Source organism: Morone saxatilis, unplaced genomic scaffold, assembly GCF_004916995.1.
Source record: "Morone saxatilis isolate NCDOM2014 unplaced genomic scaffold, NCSU_SB_2.0 Contig2, whole genome shotgun sequence".
Taxonomy (NCBI): domain Eukaryota; kingdom Metazoa; phylum Chordata; class Actinopteri; family Moronidae; genus Morone; species Morone saxatilis.
The window spans coordinates 23,134,944-23,149,374 of NW_023339762.1; positions in this window are offsets into that span (position 1 = coordinate 23,134,944).

Consider the following 14,431-nt stretch of genomic DNA (forward strand, 5'->3'; position numbering starts at 1 on the left):
TTTCCATCCGAGGCTTGTTGGCTATATAGCAATGCTTGTGAGAAAAGTGGGGGAAATGTCTCTTTAAAGTTTTTTTTTTCCAGTCTAAGTTGTTTCCTCCTCCCTGTGTGTATTTGCATAGCCAATAGTTCCGCAGCGCTCGACCGAGGCTGTGCGATTGTTACTGGGCAGAATTCTATATACCTTCCTCTCTCTCTCTCTCTCTCTCTCTCTCTCTCGCTCTCTCTCTCTATGTGCCCCCCCCCTCTCTCCTCCTTCCACTGCTGTGGTCATTTAAGCAATCAGTCTCGCCCCTTAAAGGATGTCACTGCTGCTTGAACAGCCTATCTGACACGCACAAGACAAGTGGCATCACGTAGGTTTGAAGTTAAATGAATTCATGTTTGACCAGAAAAATGATCAATTTCATTTTGCATATGCAGAGTAAGAAGAAAAGAAAGAATAGAAAAAATAGAAGAGGAGAGAAACTGAGGGACTGAAGTGTCTCCTCCTCCAGTCTTCCAGTGTATACTGCAGAGAGGATGACAGGCAGAATGAAATATCGACAAAATCACCCCTAATTCACGAAGATTAGCCTAATGAAGCTTTCAATACTAGGGGGAAAAAAAATATCGAAATAATGTCATCTTTAATAGCAAATCCTTCCTGTTGAAACAGTTTCTAAAACTCTTTAATGGTTTAAATGTATTATTAAAATTTAAAATGTTTGATTTCATGAAGGCTCCAAAACGTTAAGACCTCTCTTGATGGGAACTCACTTTCAATCATCATTTTAATAATCTGAAGCACAGCAGGCTAAGATTAAGGGGGAATATATTTAGAATTTATCAGAACTAAGAGAAGTACTATTTCTGATAAAAGTGACCACTTCATAAGAGTTTTAAAGAAGCCAAACCGAATGAAATGGGGCTAAACGGGGTTAGCGGTGGAGAGGATGCACGGTGCTCCAAATCCTCCTCCACATCCAGCTCCATCAACTGCCTCCAGCTCACCAGGAGATGCGCAATTACGCATGTCAGAGTCACCATCTCCTGCATTTCACCACAGGCTGATGTCAGCAATGGCCACTCGTGCTTTGTCGCAGGAAAGTGAGTAATTCAATAAATTACTGCTGACTCAAAAACTTTATGTTCATCCTCCCCCTCAACAGCATGCACTGCAAAATGCCCATATGGATAAACTCAATCCAGAAACCTTGCTTCCCTTAAAAAAAAAAGAGCAGTAAAACTGAGTCGAGATGAGTTCAACACCAGCTTGTTTAAACAATAAATTCGGATTTGAGACGTTTTTTTCATCAAATAAAATCTTAAAATAAGGCTGAAAATATAACCAACACACTTTTCTAAAAAAAAACAAAAAAAACCTTTAACAAAGTTCCTTCCTTTATCAAACACTTGAATAAAACAACTTGTCATGACAAACTGCTGTTCTGAAACACTTGTCAAGGCGTCTCTTTCCCCTGCAGCTCTTGCAGCGGAACAGTGACGCCAGCGGCTCCTCTGAGAGATGAGAGGGAGCAGCAACGCATTTCGTCCCCGGAAGCATTCAATTAGCATATCAGAATAAAATCGGAATACACCCTATTGGTCAGAAACGTCAACAAGACGTGATAGCATACATTCAACTGTAGACAACGAGGGAGACAGTCAATAAACACTGAAGTTTGACAAGTTTGGTGAAGTTCCTGCGCTGCACACTGCAAGAAATATCCGTCGGATCAAATTATTTTATACAGTTTCGAGTTTTATTAATTATTATTTTCTTTAATACAATTTAAAAAAAAATCAGTCGGGGAGAATGGGGAAAGTCCACTTGTTTGCAGCTTATCAGACGGTGCTGTTTTCTGGAGAGCAGTGGAGGGATCTGCCTTCATCATGCTTTGTTTTAGAGACAGATTGTTCTAGAAAATGTCCGAAATGAGCGCATTAAAAACAAGCAGAATTATGACATCAACTTGAGGAATTTTCCCTGTTTTTTTTATATTAACAACAGTATTTAAAGTCGTGAATAAAACAGTTAAGGGTGGTCACTTTTTGCAGTGAGGATCTACCAGTGACTCATCACCACCACACCTTTCACGGTTTAAATCACCGTTACAACGACCGGTGGGAAGCAGGCGATACCCCGGGGGGCCTGCCGAGGATGACACTGTCTCTTTTATCTTCTACTTCTTTTACACACAGCAACGTCCTGAGGCTGAGAAAAATGTCCCACATGAGACAAGTGTCGGTGGGGAATTTGGCAGTCTCCTGTCATCAGAACAGAAACAGTTGTGAAATGACAGCAGCTCAGGTCTGAGTGTGTTTGTCTGGAAGCAGACCAAACAGGGGACAAGTTAAAGAGCTCTGTCTCTCAAACGAAACATGCAACATCTATTTTCTATGAACTTGTCAGGCACCTCACAGGCTGTACTCTCTAAGCACTGAGAAACAGAGGGGGCATTATTTTTTATCCCATTTTTATTCTCAAAAAATAATTGACAAATAGAGCATTTTTATGGAATAATTTTACACACAATAAATGTTAAAATCCAAATATTAAAAGAACAATCATCATGTGAGCCTGGCTTTCCTGTTAGGCTACATCTCCTTCAACTGAAAAATGAAACTAAAATGATACAAGAATGCATGTTAATGTTTGCATTCTTAAAAAAACAAGTTTTGTTTTTTCAAACTGTGGCTAAACTAGTTTAAATAGATTGGATCTCTTCAGGTATGTGAAAAGAAAACATCTCAAACACAATCTAAACACAACACACCTGCATCAACAGGTCAGCAACTGTCATGGAGGAAAAACTCTTCATAAAATAAAATACAATTAAATGAAAAGATGACTATTATGTTATTCTAATCCGACATGATCCAGCTCTTCATCATGTGTCTTTTAAGCATTCAAAGAGAGAGAGATATTAAATAAATTTGATGTAACAAAGAAACTTTGGTGGATTTACGTGAAATTCTACCTGTTTGAATTATGTATTAATTTGTATATGTATCAATTTCTAAATGGTTCATATATATTATCCTCATTTTTATCATGATTCATCTTAAGAATAATTTTGGGAAGATTTTTGATAAAGGTATTAACTCTCCAACTATAATAGATTATTGTTGAATGGTTAAAGAACTGACCTATTAACTGAAACTAACTCATAGATTTAATTATTTGCAAGATAACAACATGAATAAAATGAAATATTTTATTCTTAAAATTCAAATGTTGTAATTTCTTAATTTTCTGGATGATAAATCTGCTTGATTTCTGTTTTGTTCAGATTCTATGAACATATAAAATGTATTACTTTTGAATAAAAAAATAGAACTGGCAGGGAGTAAGGTTTATGAAGGTGGAAATCAGAGGAATAAAAAACAATTTAGTTGATTAATTGTTGAAATTTTTACTTTAAAAATACGTCTCCATATATACAATCATAATAGAGGTGTTCACACTGTAACAAAAGGAAGCAGTTTGACAAGAAAACTGTTAATTCCAACAGTCAAGCAGCAGGTGAGAGGTCTATAACAGCCCTGACATGAACCTCCTGCAGCCTCCTCCCTCTCTGCTTCAACTAAGAGTTTTTGGGATTCATCTGCTAACTAAACCAATCAGGTGCACTTCCTGCCAGGTGAAAAAAGAGCCATACACACAGGAACATGGAGTCAGATCAGAGAGCAACACCCAACAGCAGCAACAACATGCTCCAATCATGGTTTCTTTAGGCAGCTTTAGAACAAGCGCTAAAAAAAACAAACTAAAACAAGAAAATAGCTTTCAGATCCTCCACATGTTTCTAAACTGATCATATGAAGCACTGTGTGATGGCCACTGATGAATCACGATTGAATTCACATGAAAACGCGACACATAATTTGTTTATCATGCCCACATTTCCCTGTTTTTGCTGTATTTTTCTGTGGTTGAGTAACTGCAGATGTGTGTGCCAAACAACAACAATACAGATAAAACCTACTCATCCATGATAAAAAAACACCAGATTTCATGCAAAACTTTACGGGAAAAACTTTTCTCCAACCGAACTGTTCGAAAGCCCCACAAACAGTTAATTGGTCAAACATAGACACATTCTGCTTGTGCTGTGTGTTAGAATGCTTGACTGCCTTCTGCTGCATCTCACTGATCCATGAAATACAAAGTGTTTGAGTCGTTAAACGCAAAATCAGACAGAAAAAACACTCAAATTTTTGTTTTTACGCTGGAAGTCTGCACGTAATGTTGTTTAGACACGACACCAAGAAGATCAGTCAAACACGTTTGGTTATCACATCCAAGATGTCCCAAATCAACAGACACACACTGTTATAGACAAGAAAGTCACACACAAAAGATTTCTGAAAAAGTTTTTTTAAAAAAAAGGATTTAGTGGCACTGTGCCTCACTCTCCATATCCAAGCGAGTAGGAGACACGATGGTGGACACGAAAAACTCGAATAGCCATATCTACAGCCAGTGTCGGAAAACATGGTAGTTCAACATGGTGGACTTAATGGAAGAGGACCCGCTCTCTCTGCAGATAAAAACGGCTCATTCTAAGGTAACGAAAACACAACAATCCTGATTTTCAGGTGATTAAACACAAATAAAAACATATCTATGAATGCTTTATTCCATTTCTGACAATAGATACACACTTTAAGTGGTGAACCTGTGAATGTGTGATAAGAATCACCAGCAAATATCAGAAGGAAAAATATCTGTCCAGAAATCAGCTGAGGCAACAAGTGGCACTTTTCCTTTTTTACCTCCTGCACTGTTGGGAGCATTCCCTCTGTTTTGTTCCTGTATGATGTGAATGATTCCAGCAGTGGTGTGAAGCTTGTCCCTGACATCTCCACTAACCCACCTGTGGGATTTCTCCGATTACCCTCCATGACTGATGTTACAACAATGCAGCTTTGGCATTGAGCGCTCGCCCTGCAGACTTTCCTCAGACTCCCTCAGAAATTCTTTACGCAAACATGTCCTCCCGAATTCTTTGAGACATGCCCTTATCTCATTAACTTGGAAAGAAACAAGGAGCAAAACATGTAAAGAACAAATTCTTAATTGTTGTATTTGGGACAAGATGTTGACTGCGTGATTCCCGGCGAGAGGTAGAAGCCCTCTGTGTTGAAAAGGAGACATCTAACTGAGCTTTCAGAGCATTTGGTCAAAATGCATCTTCTGCTTGGTGGTGCCGTTGTGTTAACAGGCATTAAACTACCTTTAATGGTGGTACAGCATTAAATTGAGAAGACCAGATGACCAGCTTGCTGCTCTTGTGTACGGTGTGCGGGCTCTGCAGGACACACTGGTGCATGGTTGTGTCACCCCCAAAGTTTTGTGACTGGACACTTGTCCTATGGGCTGCACTTCCTTTAAATATCCATGAGAGAAGAGGTCATGCCTCAGGACTAGTGCTGTTGATATGACCACAAATTTGTGTCAAGGTATTTTTGAAGATTCTGGCGGTTTCACGGTATATTATATATTATATATTATATATAATATATATAATATATATAATATATTACGGTACACTTATATCACATTTATTCTTATTTATTTTGCATGACTGGGTCTATATATATATATCTATATATATTTAGGTTTTTCTACTGGAGTACATATAATATGAAAACATTTGAATGCCATCACTGTATATTGAAGGCTTTGATTACTATAGGGTTTTCTTGAAGGAATGAAGGAATCAGAATGTAAACAGCTTTTATTGAGCAAATTGCAATAAAAACAGAACTTCAAAATAAAATAGAATATGCCAACAACTTTAACATTGCTTCCTTAAAACAAAACATTTTAAAATAGTTGTATACAAATAGTTGTATAAACACCTACTTAAACACTCAAAGTATTTAAGTATTCAAAGAGATGAAAGACATTTAAAGTAAGAAACAAATTGCCACAAATTGCTGTGTGCCATGGAATTTTGCTTGTTAAAGAGAGTTAGTTGTTGGTTATTAATTGTTGTGTTATAACTGTTAGTAAGAAGGGTGGGTAGTTAATAGAGCTCCCCCTTTACCTCAAACAAAACAGTAGCTCTGTTTGGTCAGAGCTGTATCTTTCTGTTAGCTTTTATGTTTGTAACAAAAAATTTGCGTGGGGTAACTTGTCTCCTTTACCTTTTAAAAGAAAAGGAAAAATGTCCCAACAATACAGATTTTTTCAGATTTTATTCAAAACCTAAAATGACTCAGTGTTTCCGCTTTACAACGTGTTAATGCGAAGTTTGTTTTTGTCTTTTACATTGTCTTCATGCTGAAACAGTCACAGTATATTTGTCGTAAAGAATGGCAGGCATCAGTTCAAACAACGTATTGGCATGACTATATTTACCGTTGGTATGTACTTGGCAGACAGACCGTTTCTTCTTGCCTCAGTCTTGCCTCCTTATCAACCAAAAACACAAATAATTCACTCAGCATGTGTGATAGCGTGTGCTGCCATGTTTGGTCTATACTTCAGGCAAACACTCTTCTTCTTGCAGCTTCCCATCATAATTTGTCTGTTCTGCCACCTGCCGTTGTGGCGATTTCTTCCAGAGGCAATGCATCTACCATATAAGCCTCTGTGGCCATTGAGAAAGTTCAGCAATGGTTAAGAGGAATGTCTTCCAGCTTAAATGTCCCCTGTCTGAGAATTTGAATAGGTAACACTATCAAACGTGGTGGCTTTCAACTTTGCCTCCTCTTCTAAAGCAACAAGAAAAAGTAACATCAAGTTCAGTTAAATAACCACGATTATCTGTTTGTCTTGCTACTGTTGTACACTCCTTGTTCACTGCAGGTGCAAACAGACTTGACTAATTTGTTGCACTCAAACCTCTTAACTACAGTAAAATGTTTCTCCTTGTGCTCTTGACAAAGCCGGTGTCCATCTTTTCACACACAATCAGCCCTTCAGGAGGGCTGAAAATGCAAAGTGAAAGCTCCATTAATACCTAAAAGCAGCCTTGTACCACATCTTAATCCATCACTGATGTTAGCGACAACTTGTTGAGAGACAGATGAGACTCTCCACAGACTTGCGTTGTAGAAGGTGCGTCACTGGAACAATAAGGTCTGGTAGCTCTGGCCAAACCTTCAGTTAACACAAGAAACAAACCGTCTGGAATTCATTTACCTTTCTTCTACCCTCCACCCGATTCCTTCATCCCTGCCTTCCTCCATGCTTCCATCCCTCCCCTCTTTCACATGCTTGACCCTGTCTTTTGAACTCTACCAACAACCTTTCATGTGGTCATCAAATCTGGTGCCAAATGAGCCAGATAGAGAGGTGGGTTTGGAGCACCGGCTGCTAAATAATGTCAATATTTCCTTGCCCTAACAGAGGATAAACTGCTTTCTTTTCTGTTTCTCACACTTTTTTTCTCTCCACATAACAGCAGCAGCAAAGGCTGCCTGGCTCCACACAGAGCAGTGCAGAGTGGCTCAGCTGCTGCTGCTGTCTCTTCTCCTCCAGCTCCTCCAGGTTTTTTCCCATGTTCATATCACTAGCCCTTGACTTTGTCACTCTTGCAACAGCTGCTTGCTGATACCACACCACAGTTCCAGCCTATTGCTCTCGCTTCTTTCACTACGCACACTAAGAACAAAGGCATTGCTAATCCACCACGTCCTTGGTGCAGAATGCAAGGACTTCTAGTGAGAGGTTGTGAACGTCAAGACAATAATTAAATTTTTGAACAAAAAAAACAACAAAAACCTCTCCAGATTGTTTGAAAATTGTGTCTGTTGGTGCTTTGGGAGGATCAACATCCTGAGGACTTCCACCTGGAATCACAACAAGCTCAGACTAAAACACACTGAACTTGAGGTCAAAGAGATCTCAAGGCTGGGTAAAAAAAAAGTTTACTGGCATTCAAATAATGGCACCAATCAAAAATCTACTAAATCTACTAATCTCATCACACATAACTAAAACTAACTATAAAGTGTTATTACAGCTATGCGCAAAGGGATACAGGATGATATGAGAAACATAGTTGCATAGTGCAATGCATGCAGAGTGACTGAGCTGCAGAATAACCCAATAAGTCAAGCCATTCATACAAACCTTGTTTAATCTATGATTCACATACCGCTCCCAATAATGAACAAAAGAAAAGCTGCCTATTGACACTGAGTCTGTCAAACAGACGGAGAGGTATGCAAACATAAAGTAAGTTAATCACATAGTTCCCAAAATAACACACGTCAATAAAAATAAACCCAAACACCAAACGCTGTGAACACCTGAGCATGAGGCAGCCCCCACATGCATGCACTAAGTGGTGCTACTGTTGCCCTTGTTTCCCTATCTCTCCTGCGGATGGTAACAGATGGCACAACGGATGTTAAAGCGCATTTAGAAGAGATGGGAACCAGATTACTTCAACAATTACAGAGGGTTTCCCTCCTGTTGCAACTGCATCAGGTGTTCACCTATCTGCTGTGGCTGATAATAAACACTGAGTGCTCTGCTTCGGGCTAAAAAGCTTAATAAAGAAATCACACACGTGTCAGAGGGAAGAGAAGATGCAGGTGTATCGACAGAAAGCAGAAACACCTGATCAGAAACACACAACAAATGACACATATTAAAATAGACAAGCAAAGAAAACACATGTACACCCACCCACCCACACACACTATCTGATCCTCCTAGTGATCAGTGATGGAGACAAATGAGGGGGGCCCACCACAGTGGGTCCCCTGGCAGACGTGTAGCTTCATTACAGCACCACACATGAATGTGCACTATCCTCCCCACCACTCTGGATCAGGCTGCAATAATCTGATCCTTTTGGGAAACTGAGGTGTTGGACTGTAATTTATAGGCCATATCTTTCAAGTCTTTCCTTCGGCTCCGCTGGTGGCGTCAGCCTCTGAGCCACTGTGTGTGTTTAACGGCTACATGTGTCGCTCCCTATCTCGCTCTCTGAGTGGCACAAAGGTAAAAGGAAGCTTAACAGCCTGGGAAAAAGTTGAACAGTGTGAAATTACCTTGATCCAAAGATTCCTGCCACATACCAGCCCAATGAACCCATAACAGAGCAGGCACTCAGTCAGAGAGCCCTGCCTGCAGGGAACAGCTGAGACATTACAGAGGGAGAGAAAGTAGGAGGGGGCAGAGGGGGAGGGGGGCATAGGGAGGTGAAAGAAAGAAAGATAAATGGGAGCAGGAAAGAGGCCCACCTCCAGTAATCTCCAGTCTACAGTCAGTGGTAGGGGTCAGAGTATCTATATCTAATGTACATCCTATGATAATGCTGGACAACTGGTAGGTGGGGCACCACTGACTTGGTTAAGTCAGATTTCGCACTGAGGCCCTTTTTGGGGAGGTCTAGGAGGAGCAGCTGTAGGGCTGTATGATGTTGACAACGTTTTGGGGAACACTTACAATTGATTCTGTTCTGTTAAAATTGATTTTCATTGTGTCATTTTCCGTCATTAAGCAATATTTATGAAACTTCTTGGTCAGCCTGCAATATAAATTGCTGAGGGAGCTCATATTGAAACTGAAATGGACTCTCATGGTCCGGCTAGTGTGATTAATCTTTAACAAACCAAGAGTATAGATATCCTGATGATTTTGTGTACTTAAGCACATCTTTGTATTGTATCTAAATTTACTGAATAAAGTGAATCAATCAATTAATCCAATCCTTAAGAATTCATATTGAAAATTGCAATAACTTTTATTCCAAACAAAAAAAGTATGAAAACATTCTGCAAACAAACAAGGCAGGCAAGGAAATGTGAAAGCATTTAAAAGAGTTTATTTGGATGGATTTAGATGCTTGTTGACCTACTTGCCTTGGCCAGAGAGCAGTGCTTTGATGCCCTGGTAAAGGCATGTGGGCCAAAATATGATGGTAAATCATCTACAGTAAATAGATGCTTTGAATAACTTTCACTTCACAAACCTGAGCCTTGTTGAGCAAAGAATGACTCTTGCTTTCTACTTTATTTACTGCTCTTCCTAAATATTGGTCCCTTTAATCTCTTTCACCAAAGAGCATTTTTGTGATTCTATGAAAATAGTTTTTACTTCAGTTACATCTCAGTGTAATGCAGTTATGACCAGTCTCAAAACAATTTCACTGTATGGGATATGTCTTACTTACAGTAAAAGAATATAATTCATAGTTAGCTGCAAAATATTCAACTTTAAACCCCTAATACACCTTAATGGGAAGTTAAAACAACACAATCAACCACCACACAATTATTAGCTTTTTTATTTTGTTCACCCTCAGTTACAGGATAATTGTATTCGTTCTGCATATTCTGCTATCAATAAATATATTTAATATATAAACAATGACTTTAATGACATCACCAATGACACCCAATGAGCCATCACACATCTCAGTGTGGCTTCAGGCTGCCTGACAAGTGATCAGTCATGTAAATGCAGGTCTGGGACCAGTGCATATGAACAATTAAACACATCAATTCAACGTTGAGCTGAATAAAGCCAATCATAAAAAAGAAGAATAGGAGCTTAAATGACAAACAATCTATGGAAGACGCCTAAACCACATGCTGTCAGTGTAAGAGCAGCGTTAACAGATAGAAGTGATAAGTAGCCAAAATTAAAGAACCAAATGAAAGAATCTACAAACAGAATAACTATATAAAATCATCAGGCAAATTAATAAGATCAAGTATGCAAATATTTGCTGAAAGGTTTATGCAATATTACTAAATGTAGTTTAACACATACATTTTCATTCAATTATGTTCACTTTTCAGTTTATTTACTGACAGCTTAATCTACAATTAAACAGATACTTAATATTTTTTGTATTAATTTGTACATTTATTATTATTTATTTAAAATTCTGACATGGAATTGCTGAATTATTTTTATCTCCCAAATAAAAGGAATCAATGGTTGGATACTTACGCCAACCATTTAGCCAAATAAAAAGCAAACAAAGCAAAAAGTGTACTGTATTAAAACAATTAATGTCCTGTGACACCAGGCCATCACAGGTCTGAATATTTATGTGAATGATGGCAGAGGGAGGCAGGTGTGATTGTTGTTTTTTTGTGTCTAAGGGTCTATCTTTAAATGTCATGTTTTGTTAGTCTAAAAACCTAAGATTTCCACTTTAATGCAATATAAAACAGAAAATGTCTGCATGAAAATGACTTTAATGATTAATTGATTATCTTTTTCTGTTGATCATCTAAGAGATGACAACTAATGATTGCAGCTCGTGCTTTCTGACATGGCTGAAAAATATCAGAATGACTTATCAGGCACTTAGTGTTTTTATTTGATAGTAAAAAAAAAAAAAAGTTCTGCATTGATTTCTAAAGAAAATCCCCACTTCATATCTTTATTGCACTTTGGAGTCATTAAGGGAGAGATGGTTTGGTTGATTAAGATTAATTGATGCTGAGATAACGAAAAGGAAGAAACAGCACTGATAAATCATTAATTTTGCTTTGGATCTTTAGTTATACAGTTTTTACAGCTTTAAAAGTATTTAAACATTCAAATTTTTATATTAAAATATTAGGGATATTTTCTTACACCCTTTACCACTGAGGGGATTCCACTGTTGCAAATGACACACTATCAATAAAGAACTAAATAGGTGACTTACTACAACTCAACACAGCGGTATTTACTAATCAAAACAAGGATGACAGCTGGAGGAGGCGAACCCGTTTCAGGGTAATTCAGAAACGACCAGTTCCTGTGTTTGTTGGTTGCACCTGTTTGTTGTGTGCCAGCCTGTGATGAATGTATTCTTATCAGAATATCTGCAGTGCCTCTGCAGCCGTGCTCTCTCTAAAAGTCATACCCAATTAGAGAACGCTGCTACAAACGTCTGCTGGAGGTACTGATTCTGACAGCGCCGGATATGAGCAGAGGTGCACTCTGTGCCACATCTAGAGCACTGTAACCTGAGCGCTGACAGGGACTGAGCCACCAGGTTAATCAGGTGCAACTCTTCAAATTGCCTTTCGACTGCTGTTGTTTGTGCACACACATAAGCATGTCTACATGCAAAGAAAACAGACTCCCTGTCTCTTTCTCTCTCTCACACACATACACTGCAAGGAAAAAGAATTGACTATAGTTTTCACACCACACAACAACAGTTTATCAATGACCGTGTTATTACACTGGTTAGGTGAGTTGATGTTTCCTAGGAAAGGAAGGAAACTGACATCATCCATCTCCAAAAATAAAACTAAACAAACTTTCAGAAACAATATGGATATTGTTTGTATTTCAGCTGATTGAATTAAATTCAGTGCAGACATTTCTCAAAATTAAATTCTGCCCCTGACAACCCTGTGTCAATAAAGTGAAGTCTTTCTTCTCTTTCATCTCTACTTAGTGATCTCTGAGTGTCTGGATATCCCCAAACTTTTTTCTCCTCCCTTCAACTAAGAGAAACACAGGCATGCTTTCACTAGTAATTGAACCTTATTGATTTGATAGGCCCACTGACTACTCGGTGTTTAATGTGTCTTTCCCTGCTTTCTCTGTGACTGGACTTGCAGATTTTTAGTTTACAGTCAATCTTTGCCACCAAAATGCATTGTGTGTATCCTTACGGGGCTAACAAACATTTTTAAATATCTCTTCTTCTTTTCCTCTTTTATCGGCACAGTGTTTTTTATGGTGCATCACCGCCACTGCCTCTGCAGTCGACAGAAATGTGTATGCAACTGCATGCTGGAAGGGCAGGAGATACAAACAATGCAGGAACACACTAATCAAAATAATTCCTCTACAGCACCTTTAGCTGTCAAATCAATTGCTCTATTTGGAATACACTGCATACACATGACTAATGAAGATTTCAATGTATGCTCGAGCAGGGCAAAAAATATTATTTTAATTCTTGTTATCATGTTTTGTTTTTAACACGTCCTCAGATACTCCACTCAGTGAGATCTCATGTCAACCAATGATGAACTATGCTGAAGGTTAATTAATTTACCTTACCTGTTAGCATATCTTTGCTAATTTTATTGCAAGCTGTGTCGCCAATCTACCACCTCTATCCAGACTCCTTACTTATGCTCTTCTCCATTAGCTGTTCCTTTCATCATTTAATTTTATTAGCATTTATTTCCTTGAAATACTACAATAAACATTTGCATTTTCTGGATGTGTATTCTTTATAGGGTTATTCAAAGTCCAAAATGTTAATTCTTAAATGAAACTGCAGGAAATCAGAATCTGATGTGCATAGATTTATAAAATAAATCCAATCTGAAAGAGACTCCAGGACAGGTAGACCTGATCCAAACAGGTCAAACTTTTGATCAGTTCAGCCTTGGGAACTGGGAAGACATGAACTCAACTTCTGGTCATTCTCCATCGGCATGAAGGCGGCGGACTCGTTCATGTTCCATTACCTCTGGAATGTCTACTGTGGAATAAGAGAGCAGCCACACATCACAGGCTGGTATTCACCTTTCAATCACCCCCTCCCTTCTCCAGCCCCTCACCCCTGTAATCATGTTAGCTCATACATAATCGCATTTCAATTACTGACAGGAGTGTGACCCTTGCCTCCCAACATGCCTAATCTAATACATGTGTTTCCTAAAAGACAGAGGGATGCCTTGTTTTGGTGGATGGAGGAGAAAAAAAAGAAGAAGCATGCATTAACATGCTGTGTCATGCTGAAGCTATAAAAAGGGATGCCGCAGTTTTCTTCTGATTCAGCCTGGGAAGTCGGTGGCTATTTTTAGCGAGATGTATACTGTACATGGCGCCTGGTAGTGATGTAAACACATTGTCGGATTTGGATTGGAGAGGAGAGGAGAGGAAAAAAGTTATGGGGATGCGTGCAGCATGAATACAAAGCTAACAATCCCACAGGCCGAGTGTGTGTGTATGTCTCTATCAGCCTCTCATTCTGCATGTGTCTGTGTGTGTCAGGGGCCCTCTGAACTCCAGGCCTTTCTACAATCCCACCGTTCAGGAGAGTGGAGAGAAAACACCAAAGATACCCTGAGCCATAAATCTACCCCCTCCTACCCCCTCTCCTTTGTCTGTCCCACTGGATAAGGTAATTCTTTCTTCCAAGACTTTTTCATCTCTCCTCTGTCTTTCTCTCCTTCTCTTCCTTCTCTTTCTGTCCGCCTGGTCTTTCACTCTGCAATTCCCACTCTGTCACTCTGTGTCTGTGTGCTTAGCGGCCTTGTGTCATTATTATGGGCCAATTTGTGTCAATGCTAACATCCCATTCATCATGGGGGGAATGGTTTCCGCCAGGGCTCGGGGGGCTCACATACCTCACCTCTCACATTTTCACCATGGTGGCATCCGCTCCGCTATGGGGTCGGAGGTCAGAGTTCCAGACCCCCTGAGTGATCACTGACTTCTCTGCTAACCCCCTCCCTGCTCTCCTAACCCCCAGACCCATTCCTGCTCCCAGCCCAGAGAGCTC